This window comes from Rhinoderma darwinii, chromosome 9, assembly GCF_050947455.1.
Source record: "Rhinoderma darwinii isolate aRhiDar2 chromosome 9, aRhiDar2.hap1, whole genome shotgun sequence".
Classification (NCBI taxonomy): Eukaryota; Metazoa; Chordata; class Amphibia; order Anura; family Rhinodermatidae; genus Rhinoderma; species Rhinoderma darwinii.
In genome coordinates, this window is record NC_134695.1 from 86,424,544 (window position 1) to 86,439,679 (window position 15,136).

The 15,136-nt window shown below is 42.9% G+C and overlaps 1 protein-coding gene and 1 long non-coding RNA gene across 7 annotated transcripts in view; one reads left to right on the top strand and one right to left on the bottom strand.

Moving 5' to 3' along the window:
• Positions 1-14,905, top strand: part of LOC142661126 (uncharacterized) — an 81,488-nt gene extending 66,583 nt beyond the window's left edge. The window contains exons 2-3 of the long non-coding RNA XR_012850648.1: positions 4,685-4,895; positions 14,654-14,905. This is a non-coding gene — a long non-coding RNA (uncharacterized LOC142661126). The remainder of the gene's footprint in view (positions 1-4,684; positions 4,896-14,653) is intronic.
• ZNF536 (zinc finger protein 536) overlaps positions 1-15,136 on the bottom strand; it is a 575,107-nt gene that overhangs the window by 382,364 nt on the left and 177,607 nt on the right. The window lies entirely within an intron of this gene.

A 15,136-nucleotide genomic window follows, 5' to 3' on the forward strand; every position in this document is an offset into this window, starting at 1 on the left:
GTTTGCATGAGCTGATGGATCCCGAGAAAAAGGGACACCCCCTCTATGACATCCATATTTACTAATAGATTACGGGTCTGGCCTCTCACACTTCTGGAAAACAGGTGATTTTTCAGCCTATTTCCAATGCAGTGGCCTGTGGTGGGAGGCCGACCATTCAATACATGGGCAGCTCAAATAAACCAGAGTGAGAGCTGCTGCTTTTCAGTGGCTTTCTACTCTGGCTAATAGCAGGGAATTCCTAGCGGGTAACTATTCCCCTATGGACGTCCATATACGTAATAGGACACATGGACAGGTGTGGTCTCGGTGAGACAACCCCTTCAAAAGGGTCTTTCCATCTCTTCAAGTGATGGCCCATTTTAGCGATATGCCATCACTTTCCTATCGATGGGGATTCAACTGCTGGGACCCCACCGATCCTGTGAATGAAGTGGTCACATCACCGGTTTAGCGCTGCGCCCACTTTTTCTTGCACAGCGGAACTCTCGGCCCCCAGGACAGCCTCATTCACTCCGTTTTCAGGATCGTTGCGGGGTCTCAGAGGTTGAACCCCCATCGATCAGAAAGTGCTGGCATATCCTAGCAATATGCCGATACTTTATAAGATGGGAATACCCCTTTAAATAGTTTGTAGCTTGTAAACAAATCAACTTAAAATTTTTACAAAATTCTTCAATTCCAGTGCCCTTATTTTTTTTCCTTTTTATTTATTTATGGGGCATTTCTCCATCTCGGTCCTGTAACCATCAACGTTTTTTTTTTGGGTAAGTTTAAAAAAATGAGTACCCAGAGCCCGGGCTGTTAATGTGATGCAATTTTATTCATATTCATTTTAAGGAATTTTCTATGCCTGCATTTTTGTTTGAGTCCATATAGTAGCCGGGCTGTGATTAATCTGTTGTCATTCATAGGACTGTGAATAGACAATAAATTCTTTGTTTCCATTTTGTTGATCTTTCAAAGGTCAAGTTTCCTACCTCAAACATTCCGGCAGTCGCTGACAATGTGTTTGGGTCCCTCTTCTAGAGCATTAGTAAACGCAGTGAACACAGTTATTAAGCCCCCGGCCATTTATTTATTTATTTTGAAATGGAGAACAGCGAGCGTTATGAATTAAAACCATTTTCTCGCCCATATCCAATGGAGAAAATGAGACGGATTAGCTCAGGGTATAAAAAACTCTAAACAACAACAAGAAAATCTGCGCCTAAACACTGTCTTTAAATTCCTGAGTTCCAATCAGTGTATCAAGTCATTGTTAGGAGACGTTAATTACAAAACAGCCATCCGACCAGATTTAACAAAATACCTTAACGGATTAGGCAAAAAATGTCCACACGGAAAAAAAATACCCTTCTGTGTTTCTACAGCTACAAAGAAAATGGGTAATTCCTGGCCAAGTGTAAAAAAAAATAATAATGTAAAATAAAATCTGTAACTAAAAAAATAATAAAAATCAATAAAACTAATAACAATGTAAAATAAAATCTGCAACTAAAAATAGAAAAATCTAAATAAAATATAAAATAAAACTCAATAAAAATGATAATGTAAAATGAAATCTGTAAATAAAAATAGAAAAATCTAAATAAAATATATAAAATAATAAAAATCGAAGCAATAAATTGAATGGGTCTTTCACGTCTCATGTGATCTCTTAGGGCGAGTTCACACGCGTCAGATTATATTGCAGACATTTCTGCGGCTGAAAATCTGTTCCATTGAACTGAATGCAACTTGCACAAATCCATGCACCTGCTGCAGACAAAAACCACATTCAGATGAATTGAACTGAAATTTCTGCAATAAAATCTGCCGCGTGAGAATCCACCCTAAGGCCTTATTCACACGAACGTGTTATATGTCCGTGCTACGGGCATGATTTTCACGTGCGTCGCACGCACCTATGTTAATGAATGTGGTCGATCAGACTGTCAGCGCATTTCACGCTGCGTATGTGCGCTCCGTGAAACTCATGACATGTCCTATATTTGGCCGTGTTTCGAACTGCACGCACCCATTGATGTCAATGGGAGGTCAGAGGCGTAAACGCACGAAAATAGGGCATGTCCCTACTTTCTCCCGTGAGGCGGTTTTACCGCTCGCGGGAGAAAACCGCCTCTGCCTCCCATCCCTCGTCAAAATACTCAGTGTGAACAGGGCCTAAGGGGGAGTTCACACTGAGTTTTTTTATGAGTTTTTTGACACGGAAAGCGGGCCGCAAAATGCGCCAAAAAACGGCCGAAAATGCCTCCAATTGATTTTGGGGGAAAAAGAAGGGACATGCCCTATCTTTCGGAGTTTACGCCTCTGACCTCCCATTGACATCAATGGAAGGCAGAGAAAGCGTATTTTGCGGCGTTTTATGCTCGGGGCGCTTAATGGCCGCGGGCGAAAAACGCAGCGAATATCGACGTGCAGGCAGAGGAAAATCTGCCTCAAAATTCCAAACGGAATTTTGAGGCAGAATTTCCTCCTGCAAAAACTCTGTGTGAACCCAGACATGAAACTGCTTAGACCTTGTTTACACAGTGCGGATTTTGCAATTATTTTTTAAACCCGGGATGGAACCTAAACAGAAGAAATATATAAAGCAAGGCCTGGATCCAATTCTGGTTTTGGCTTAAAAAATTGCATGCAAAAGCTGCAGCAAATCTGAACTGTGTGAACAAGTCCTTATTGTAAGTTTTTTGTTGTTTTTCTTTTTTCTTTGGAATACCTACATTAATGGATTGTAAAAAGGATGAGGTTACAAAAAGGCATTTTTTTTTTTTATCCTGAAACAGCGCCAGTCTAGTCTACTGGTTAAAGGGGTTATCCACTACCAGACAACCAATGAACCTATCAATCTTAGGGTATGTGCACACGACAACGCCAAATACGTCTGAAATTACGGAGCTGTTTTCAAGAGAAAACAGCTCCTGAATTTCAGACGTTTTTACATGTGCACGCGTTTTTCGCGGCGTCTTTTACGGACGTAATTGGAGCTGGTTTTCATTGGAGTCAATGAAAAACGGCTCCAATTACGTCCCAAGAAGTGTCCTGCACTTCTCTGCCGCGGGCGTAATTTTACGCGCCGTCTTTTGACAGCGACGCGTAAAATGACAGATCGTCTGCACAGAACATCATAAGACCCATTGCAAGCAATGAGCAGATGTTTGCCGACGTATTGGAGCCGTCTTTTCAGGCGTAAAACGCCTCCATTACGCCTGAAAATAGGTTGTGTGCACATACCCTTATAGGTCATCAGTATATGATCAGTGCGGGTCTCGACAACCGGACCCTGCACCGATCAGCTGCTTTGGGCACTGGACGTCCATGCCGGAAGCAGTTGGCTCCGGTCACAGAATGGCGGCCGAGCTGCAGTGTTCAAGTGAATAGGAGCAGTTCTGCAGCACGGGCACTGTGCAATGTACGGAGCCAGCCGCTTCCGGCACCATACATTGCATACTGTGCCATAACATCCGTTTCACGTATGCAGCCAGGGCAGCTGATCGGTGCAGGTTCTGGGTGTCGGACCCGCACGATCATATACTGATGACCTATCCGGTGGATCGGTCACGAGTTGTCCAGTAGTGGACAACCCATTTTAATCTGGTATTGCATCTGAGCCCAATTTAAATAAATAGGGCTGAGTTGCAATACCAGGCACTGCACATGGACAAGAGTGGCGCTGTTTTTCAAATAATAGCAGACACTTTAACTTCCCTGACAGCTGTAATTACCATTCTATTGGGGCTACTTGAGCAGTTTTGCAGATCAAATCCAGTAGGCCCTAACAAGAATACTGTAACATGAGTAGATACACAGCATAAAAGACTTCTTTGACCTAAAGGGGTTGTACTAGAATCGACAAATATCACCTATCCACCGATGGGAACCCTACCCATAGAGTCCTTCTTCCTCCTCAATGCAACCCCCGCAGTGAGGAGGAGCTTGAGCGGAGCAGTGGTCGAGCATGTGCTGTACTCGGCTGTTTCCGTCATTTCCATCGACATTAATGGGTTCCCCGGGCGTTTTATTATGATGGCCTATCCTTAGGATAGGTCATCCGTATCATAATGGTGGGGGTCTGACTCACAGGATCCCCCGCCGATCAGCTGACTAAAAGACCCACGGCGACTAACGCCGCGGCCTCTTTAATGTTACCTGGCGCAACACCGTACACGTCCGTCGCGGCTGTGCCTGGGATTCCAGTTTAGTCTTATTCACTTAAAAGGGACTGGAACTGCAATCCCAGGCACAGCCGCTATGAAGGTGTACCCCGCTGTGCCTGTAAAGTGCAATGAAGCCAAGGCCCCATCAATCAGCTGATCTGCAGGGAAGCCGGGAGTTGGACCCCCACCAATCTAATATGGATTATCTAACCTAAGGATAGGCCATGAATATAAAATGCCCGGAGAGCCCCTTTAATCGGAGCGGCAGCGTGCATGCTAGACATCCGCTCCATTCATTGCCCTCCTCACTGTGGTTCAGCAGTGAGGAACACGAGGTTCGGTATCCAGTTTCTCGCGATTGCTAGGGTTTCGTAGCGGTGGGGCCCCAGCAATCAGACAATTATCCTGTGGATAGTTGATCATTGTCAATTCTGGGAATACCCCTTTGAGGGTTGATCACTTAAAGAACTCCATCCTTCCTTCTAGATATTATGATAATGGACCTTCTTTCCTCTCTACCACAGGTGGACCAGCAGGCTTGGGAGGTGATAGGTTTACAATGTGCCAATCTGATTTGATGAATATACACCGGAGGACCCTTCACCAGCCACCCCCCATTAATGGCCATCTAAGTGCGGAGCAGGTGTAGAAGCATTTCTGAGCCAATGAAAAGGTCTGTAGCTAAAAGGGACTACAACCAAGAACCTTGGGGAAGAGAATTCATCCTCCATGAAGGTAATTGTGAAGGCTGCGGGGGGAGGGGTAGGATCTTGCGACTGGGTACTCAACCTACCACCGGCCATCAGTTTGTGGTAGGGTAATGGCCCTTGCAATTAAGATAACATAACAAGGCCCCCAATGACACTAACAAGAGTCCGCGCTTCATCATTCATTACATTGGTAGACGTGCGCTGGACACTTGTACAAGATTAGAAAAACGGTCTGATTTTTTTTCCTCCAAAAACAGTGACACACTCTTGTCTACCGGAACTGCAGCTCAAGTTAATAGGGCTGGGCTGCAATACCAGATATAGCCATTAGAACAGAGTGGCGCCGTTTCTATAAAATAAACAAGTTCTGCTCTTATACAACTACTTGAATCCCCTTTTGTTGCCTAATCATGTCTTAAAAAGCCAATAAAATCGTGTCATTTCCTTATACGATGATAAAATGAAAAAACAAAATAAAAGAAAGAATTTTATATTTAGAATTTAAGGAAAATGACAAAAACTGTACGTGACATTTACACGCTCCTAAATAATGTGTCATTCATGATCTGACTGCATATAATGGGTTGTGGGGTTTTTTGTGTTTTTTTATTATTAATACAAGGTCCATACAAGATGAAAAGCCTCATCTGGCAAGACACGCATGAGAAAATGAGCGATGAATGTTACCAACCCGATCCTGCCGCTGTGGTGTAGAGATAGGCCTGCCTTCCCTGTCCCCTATTATCTGAGCCCTTGAACCCTAGCAAACAATGGGTTCATACAGAAGGAAAGTGCCAGACTTTTAATTGTATATATTTAGTCACGCAAACACAGGCGACGGCCTGAGAAAAAGGCAACTGACCCCCGTCAAGGAGTTTTGAGTTTCACAACCTGCTCCTAGATTCATACATTTAGCACTATACTGGGAAAAAGAGCGACGTCACCCAAACGTAATTAACTCTTCACTGTCTGGAGGTGCAAAAAAAAAAAAGTTTCTTCGAACTTTTTTTTATTGCTTCTATTATTTTATTATTTAAGCCCCCCCCCCCCCAATTACAAAAGTAGAGTTGTAGTAAATTAGCAGGATGGCACATAGGATTGTACATGGTGCATTTACAAGGACAGAAATAAAAAAGCGAGGGGTCTGGAAGAATGTGCGGTTTATGCTAAAATTTCGCTGTCAATCAATTCTGCATGTCTGCATGAAACTGATGATCACATCATCGTGTTAGTCCGCCTGACTGGCTCGGCACAAAGAAGGTGGGAACATTTTCACAAGCAGGGATGTCAGCACTTGAAAAATCAATCACCATCTGTGCTCGATTTCTGAGGGAGAAAAACAAGGCCTGGTTAAGAGACGCCAAAACAAAATAAGTTCAATGTTTGGAAATAAACCAATGGGGTCAGAATAAACTTCAGAGGGGGGAGAAGATGCGGAGCGCCGGATCCGAGCTGTCTGTCTCTGTGTGTCAGGGAAATGAAACATTGTGACGGAGTCAAGGAGAAAATGTATCTGGTATTCCAATCACTGGGCCTAGTTATTGAGCATTGATTAAACGTAAGGAGTCATCAACACCGAGTCATGTGAATAATTGTCACTTCATAATCATTCCATACTAAGAACAGAGATGAAGACAGATTATCTATCTATCTATCTATCTATCTATCTATCTATCTATCTATCTATCTATCTATCTATCTATCTATCTATCTATCTATCTATCTATCTATCTATCTATATCTCATATCTATCGTTCTCATATCTATCGTTCTCATATCTATCTATCTATCTATCTATCTATCTATCTATCTATCTATCTATCTATCTATCTATCTATCTATCTATCTATCTCATATCTGTCTATCTATCTATCTATCTATCTATCTATCTATCTATCTATCTATCTATCTATCTATCTATCTATCTATCTATCTATCTATCTATCTCTATCTATCTATCTCATATCTATCTATCTATCTATCTATCTATCTATCTATCTATCTATCTATCTATCTATCTATCTATCTATCTATCTATCTATCTATCTATCTATCTATCTATCTATCTATCTATCTCATATCTATCTATCTATCTATGTATCTATCTATCTCATATCTATCTATCTCATATCTATCTATCTATCTATCTATCTATCTATCTATCTATCTATCTATCTATCTATCTATCTATCTATCTATCTATCTATCTATCTATCTATCTATCTCATATCTATCTATCTATCTATCTATCTATCTATCTATCTATCTATCTATCTATCTATCTATCTATCTATCTATCTATCTATCTCATATCTATCTATCTCATATCTATCTATCTATCTATCTATCTATCTATCTATCTATCTATCTATCTATCTCATATCTATCTATCTATCTATGTATCTATCTATCTCATATCTATCTATCTATCTATCTATCTATCTATCTATCTATCTATCTATCTATCTATCTATCTATCTATCTATCTATCTATCTATCCATCTATGTATCTGTCTCATATCTATCTATCTATCTATCTATCTATCTATCTATCTATCTATCTATCTATCTATCTATCTATCTATCTATCTATCTATCTATCTATCTATCTATCTGTCTGTCTCATGTCTATCTGTCTGTCTGTCTCATGTCTGTCTGTCTGTCTGTCTGTCTCATGTCTATCTGTCTGTCTCATGTCTGTCTGTCTGTCTCATGTCTATCTGTCTGTCTCATGTCTATCTGTCTGTCTCATGTCTGTCTGTCTGTCTCATGTCTGTCTGTCTGTCTGTCTCATGTCTGTCTGTCTGTCTGTCTCATGTCTGTCTGTCTGTCTGTCTCATGTCTGTCTGCCTGCCTGTCTCATGTCTGTCTGCCTGTCTCATGTCTGTCTCATGTCTGTCTGTCTGTCTCATGTCTGTCTATTCTGTCATATCTATTCTATCTTATAATCTCTTATCTTTCTGCCTTCTATGTATCTCATATCAAATTTGAGAAGGCTTTAATGGCAGGACCAAATACATCTTAGCATTGCCAAAGCATGCTATAATTGATGTGGTGGGATCAGCGGGTGTAAGGGATGAGTTCTGGAACACTATTAGGCCTCGTTCACACAGAATTTTTCTGGCAATTTAAACTTCACCAAAAAAAAAACACTATTATTAAAATGTGACATGCCTATTTTATGGCGTTTTTGAAGTCCTATAGAGAAGCCTATGGGAAAAAAAAACTTTTTTTCCAGTTGTGTTGCATTACAACCTTGAATTATAATTGAAGGCGCAAAATATTTTTTACTGTGACACAAACAATAAGAACAGAGAACTTATTCACTCCCTAAAAATGCAATACTTTGTGGTGCCCCCTGTTACTGCAATTCCAGATGTCAGTCCCTTGGGGTAGGTCTCTATTCCAGATGTCAGTCTCTCCGGGTAGGTCTCTATTCCAGATGTCAGTGTCTTGGGGTAGGTCTCTATTCCATATGTCAGTCTCTTGGAGTAGGTCTCTATTCCAGATGTAAGTCTCTTGGGGTAGGTCTCTATTCCAGACGTCAGTCTCTTGGGGTAGGTCTTCATTCCAGATGTCAGTCTCTTGGGGTAGGCCTCTAATTCCAGATGTCAGTCTCTTGGGGTAGGTCTCTATTCCAGATGTCAGTCTCTCCGGGTAGGTCTCTATTCCAGATGTCAGTCTCTCGGGGTAGGTCTCTATTCCAGATGTCAGTCTCTCGGGGTAGGTCTCTATTCCAGATGTCAGTCTCTTGGGGTAGGTCTCTATTCCAGATGTCAGTCTCTCGGGGTAGGCCTCTATTCCAGATGTCAGTCTCCTGGGGTAGGCCTCTATTCCAGATGTCAGTCTCCTGGGGTAGGTCTCTACTCCAGATGTTAGTCCCTTGGGGTAGGTCTCTATTCCAGATGTCAGTCTCTTAGGGTAGGTCTCTATTCCAGATGTCAGTCTCTTGTGGTAGGTCTCTATTCCAGATGTCAGTCCCTTGGGGTAGGTCTCTATTCCAGATGTCAGTCTCTCGGGGTAGGTCTCTATTCCAGATGTCAGTCTCTCGGGGTAGGTCTCAATTCCAGATGTCAGTCTCACGGGGTAGGTCTCTATTCCATATACAAGTCTCTCGGGGTAGGTCTCTATTCCAGATGTCAGTCTCTTGGGGTAGGTCTCTATTCCAGATGTCAGTCTCTCGGGGTAGGTCTCTATTCCAGATGTCAGTCTCTCGGGGTAGGTCTCAATTCCAGATGTCAGTCTCACGGGGTAGGTCTCTATTCCATATACAAGTCTCTTGGGGTAGGTCTCTATTCCAGATGTCTGTCTCTCGGGTAGGTCTCTATTCCAGATGTCAGTCTCTTGGGGTAGTTCTCTATTCCAGATGTCAGTCTCTTGGGGTAGGTCTCTATTCCAGATGTCAGTCTCTTGGGGTAGGCCTCTATTCCATATGTCAGTCTCCTGGGGTAGGTCTTCATTCCAGATATCAGTCTTTTGGGGTAGGTCTCTATTTCAGATGTCAGTCTCTTGGGGTAGGCCTCTATTCCAGATATAAGTCTCTTGGGGTAGGTCTCTATTCCAGATGTTAGTCTCTTGGGGTAGGGCTCTATTCCAGATGTTAGTCTCTTGGGGTAGGTCTCTATTACAGATGTAAGTCTCTCGGGGTAGGTCTCTATTCCAGATGTAAGTCTCTTGGGGTAGGTCTCTATTCCAGATGTTAGTCTCTTGGGGTAGGTCTCTATTACAGATGTAAGTCTCTCGGGGTAGGTCTCTATTCCAGATGTAAGTCTCTTGGGGTAGGTCTCCATCTATCTGTCTGTCTCATGTCTATCTATCTGTCTCATGTCTGTCTGTCTGTCTCATGTCTGTCTGTCTGTCTCATGTCTGTCTGTCTGCCTGTCTCATGTCTGTCTCATGTCTGTCTGTCTCATGTCTGTCTATTCTGTCATATCTATTCTATCTTATAATCTCTTATCTTTCTGCCTTCTATATATCTCATATCAAATTTGAGAAGACTTTATTGGCATTGCCAAAGCATGCTATAATTGATGTGGTGGGATCAGCGGGTGTAAGGGATGAGTTCTGGAACACTATTAGGCCTCGTTCACACAGAATTTTTCTGGCAATTTAAACTTCACCCAAAAAAAACCACTATTATTAAAATGTGACATGCCTATTTTATGGCGTTTTTGAAGTCCTATAGAGAAGCCTATGGGAAAAAAAAACTTTTTTTCCAGTTGTGTTGCATTACAACCTTGAATTATAATTGAAGGCGCAAAATATTTTTTACTGTGACACAAACAATAAGAACAGAGAACTTATTCACTCCCTAAAAATGCAATACTTTGTGGTGCCCCCTGTTACTGCAATTCCAGATGTCAGTCTCTTGGGGTAGGTCTCTATTCCATATACAAGTCTCTTGGGGTAGGTCTCTATTCCAGATGTCAGTCTCTTGGGGTAGGTCTCTATTCCAGATGTCAGTCTCTTGGGGTAGGTCTCTATTCCAGATGTCAGTCTCTCGGGGTAGGTCTCTATTCCAGATGTTAGTCTCTCGGGGTAGGTCTCAATTCCAGATGTCAGTCTCTTGGGGTAGTTCTCTATTCCAGATGTCAGTGTCTTGGGGTAGGTCTCTATTCCATATGTCAGTCTCTTGGGGTAGGTCTCTATTCCAGATGTAAGTCTCTTGGGGTAGGTCTCTATTCCATATGTCAGTCTCTTGGGGTAGGTCTCTATTCCAGATCTAAGTCTCTTGGGGTAGGTCTCTATTCCAGACATCAGTCTCTCGGAGTAGGTCTTCATTCCAGATGTCAGTCTCTTGGGGTAGTTCTCTATTCCAGATGTCAGTGTCTTGGGGTAGGTCTCTATTCCATATGTCAGTCTCTTGGGGGTAGGTCTTTATTCCAGATGTAAGTCTCTTGGGGGTAGGTCTCTATTCCAGATGTCAGTCTCTCGGAGTAGGTCTTCATTCCAGATGTCAGTCTCTTGGGGTAGGCCTCTATTCCAGATGTCAGTCTCCTGGGGTAGGCCTCTATTCCAGATGTCAGTCTCCTGGGGTAGGTCTCTATTCCAGATATAAGTCTCTTGGGGTAGGCCTCTATTCCAGATGTAAGTCTCCTGGGGTAGGTCTTCATTCCAGATGTCAGTCTCTTGGGGTAGGCCTCTAATTCCAGATGTCAGTCTCTTGGAGTAGGTCTCTATTCCAGATGTCAGTGTCTTGGGGTAGGTCTCTATTCCAGATGTCAATCTCTTGGGGTAGGTCTCTATTCCATATGTCAGTCTCTTGGAGTAGGTCTCTATTCCAGATGTCAGTGTCTTGGGGTAGGTCTCTATTCCAGATGTCAGTCTCCTGGGGTAGGTCTCTATTCCAGATATAAGTCTCTTGGGGTAGGCCTCTATTCCAGATGTAAGTCTCCTGGGGTAGGTCTTCATTCCAGATGTCAGTCTCTTGGGGTAGGCCTCTAATTCCAGATGTCAGTCTCTTGGAGTAGGTCTCTATTCCAGATGTCAGTGTCTTGGGGTAGGTCTCTATTCCAGATGTCAATCTCTTGGGGTAGGTCTCTATTCCATATGTCAGTCTCTTGGAGTAGGTCTCTATTCCAGATGTCAGTGTCTTGGGGTAGGTCTCTATTCCAGATGTCAGTCTCCTGGGGTAGGTCTCTATTCCAGATATAAGTCTCTTGGGGTAGGCCTCTATTCCAGATGTAAGTCTCCTGGGGTAGGTCTTCATTCCAGATGTCAGTCTCTTGGGGTAGGCCTCTAATTCCAGATGTCAGTCTCTTGGAGTAGGTCTCTATTCCAGATGTCAGTGTCTTGGGGTAGGTCTCTATTCCAGATGTCAATCTCTTGGGGTAGGTCTCTATTCCATATGTCAGTCTCTTGGAGTAGGTCTCTATTCCAGATGTAAGTCTCTTGGGGTAGGTCTCTATTCCAGACGTCAGTCTCTTGGGGTAGGTCTTCATTCCAGATGTCAGTCTCTTGGGGTAGGCCTCTAATTCCAGATGTCAGTCTCTTGGGGTAGGCCTCTAATTCCAGATGTCAGTCTCTTGGGGTAGGTCTCTATTCCAGATGTCAGTCTCTTGGGGTAGGTCTCTATTCCAGATGTAGGTCTCCTGGGGTAGGTCTTCATTCCAGATGTCAGTCTCTTGGGGTAGGTCTCTGGTTTTCCGTCTGTGTCAGTTTGAGTCTGCCCAGGTTCACATTCTGACGGAAAGCTCAGACGGAACGTCAGAACGGGACCCTAATGCAGATGTGAACAGAGTCTAAGTGGTGCTGCAGAACAGGTGTATTTATACTGACCTCATGTGACAGATCATGTGACACTTGGATTACACACAGGGGTAGCCTATTTAACTATGTAACTTCTGAAGTTAATTGGACCTTATTTAGAGGCTTCATAGAAAAAGGGGGTGAATACATATGCACTCACAACTTTTCATTTTTTAGTTGTTTTTTTTCCAACACAGTATTTTTATTCCACCGTAACTATTTGGTCAGAACCATTAAATAAAATCAAATTTAAAGTCCATTTTAATTCCAGGTTGTAATGCAACAAAACAGGAAAAACGCCAGGGGGTGAATACTTTTGCAAAACACTCTCTCTTTCTCTATGGCTATAGATATTTTGTGAGATCACATCTGCACTGACACTCCCTACACATGGTGTACATATACAGACTCATCTCCAGAAATCCAGCTTGCCTACATAAATTGGCATGATTGATCTTCCAAAAAAAAAAAAAAAAAGGAACGGGTAACCAGTTTCTGCTGATGATTCAATTTGCCCATCTGCTCCAGAAATCCAGATTGCAAAGCAGAGATTACAAGGACCATATTGGCTTTAATTACCCCCCCAACCCACTCACGCAGGACCACGACTAACCCTACGTACCCCTCACTATCTTTAGTTGGCTGCAGACCGGGACGAGCTTTGGGATGCACCAACACACCGAGCCTGGTCCAACGGGAATGCTTCTAGTTGCACATTGAGAAGGATTAGGACATGGGTACATATTGCTGAAGCCAAGTCATCATGGACTAAGACTATGAAAACTGAGGGTGATCTCAACAGTCAACTGGACTAGAGGACTAGATGATCAAGTGAGGACAAGGCTATGGCACCACAATGCAACCGAGACGCCAAGGTGCCCTCAAGATTAGTGGGACATGACAAAGCCCGGGGCTCGCCAACCGAAGTGAATGAGAAATGTGGCATTAAACATTTGCAAGGGGGCACTAATCGAAACTTCTGAATGTATATGAGTTGGTCAGGATAATACTCCCAGTCCAATGAATGCAAGGAAAAATTAATAGCCCCCCCCCCCCCCCCAGTATCTAAATACTGTATATAGAGCGGTTCCGTTGCAGGAGATCAACCATTTTCAGCAAATTGGCCTAAAATATAGATGGAGCGTTAAAGGGACATAAGAAAGACTATTACTTTATATTAGCGAGTCCACTGCATTCTGAAATATCCCTATAAATCTTACCGAGAAAGCCAATACCCTGCATAGCATCCACAGGCCTCCATGATATATGAAATAATCTAAGGCGTGATAAAATATGCATATGTATTTATTTATAAACATAAATATATAATTACTTGGGCTATAATTGTACATTCAGCAGTTACTTACAAGAACATTTGGAACCCATAAATTGAGCGTTTAAAATGAAAAAACAGAAAACCCTATTATACGAGCGCTGTTATTCTGGAAGATTTCTTATACAATGCCATCAATTAATCACATTACAAAACTCTGATAGAAGCCGTAAAACACACATGGTAGCCAAAGAGACATCGATCTTCAGAGATGTCTTCTCTCTCCACTGGCACAACCGTGTGAGAAATACCAGAGAAGACTCGGCTGACGCAGCAAAACAACTTCATTCTTCACAAATAATTTCCCCCGAGCCGATGGCCAAGATCTAAACAGTGTCGCAATGTGACCTACATACTAATGGCAGTGACTGTTATACATGGGGGGACGGGGCAACAGACAAGACGAGTTTACCAGGTCACATCTCAACCCGAAAACAGTGGAGGGAACAACTTACTGCAAGTCATGTCCCGAATATCTGCAAACTAACACCGAACCTGCCTCATCCATTCTGTATCTGTAGTCAACGGGTAATTGGTAGCACAAGTTTACATGTTCCGCACCCCAAGTGTCATTATCCTGTACCCCAAGTGTCAGTGTATCATTATCCTGTACCCCAAGTGTCAGTGTATCATTATCCTGTACCCCAAGTGTCAGTGTGTCATTATCCTGTACCCCAAGTGTCAATGTGTCATTATCCTGTACCCCAAGTGTCAATGTGTCATTATCCTGTACCCCAAGTGTCAGTGTATCATTATCCTGTACCCCAAGTGTCAGTGTGTCATTATCCTGTACCCCAAGTGTCAATGTGTCATTATCCTGTACCCCAAGTGTCAGTGTATCATTATCCTGTACCCCAAGTGTCAGTGTATTATTATCCTGTACCCCAAGTGTCAGTGTGTCATTATCCTGTCCCCCAAGTGTCAGTGTATCATTATCCTGTACCCCAAGTGTCAGTGTATCATTGCTCTGTAAGTAAATGTCAATGTGTTGGGTTCTTGCACTAAGTAAAAGCTCGTCCATGTAAGATGCAATAATTACATAACTACATTTATGGCCTCCGCCCCCCATTAAGCAGGTTTTGGCATAGATGGCGATATTAAGTAGTCTTTGTATGGTACTGTTATTGGGCACGGTATGGTGATCTTATTCTGGCACAGTATGGCACTTGGGCAGTATTAATTCTCATCTCCCTTCTCCCCAGACACGTTTTTCTCAGAAGCACCCGCGGACCTGGACTAGTTCGGGACAATGGAACGAAGGCGACCCCCGTGGGAATCACAAGGAGCCGTTGGCCGCGGACAGGACCCACATGGCAGCTCCATGACTTTGATAGAGCGCGATCTGCCCCTACTTGTGCTGCAGACGGCGTCGTTCAATAAGTAATTCCAGTTGGATTTGCTCTTTAAAGATTATATGTAATTAAAAAGCCTTTGTTTTTTACAGTGTTCTGTATATAGATGTGAAATAGTTCTGCTGGGAGTGATAAGAACCTTTAATAAAGAAGAAAGTTATGGAAAACCTCGAGACCATCACCTAGCGGAGTGCTTTCCAGCTGAGAGGTCTGCGGAGTAGCTCTGTGCAGCTTTCCTAATGAAACAAACAGAAAAAGGGGTCAATTATTGGGGTTTCCGGGAACTGCGAAGGCGGCTCACCCATCGGGCAAAACTTTCCCGTGGTAGAAGAA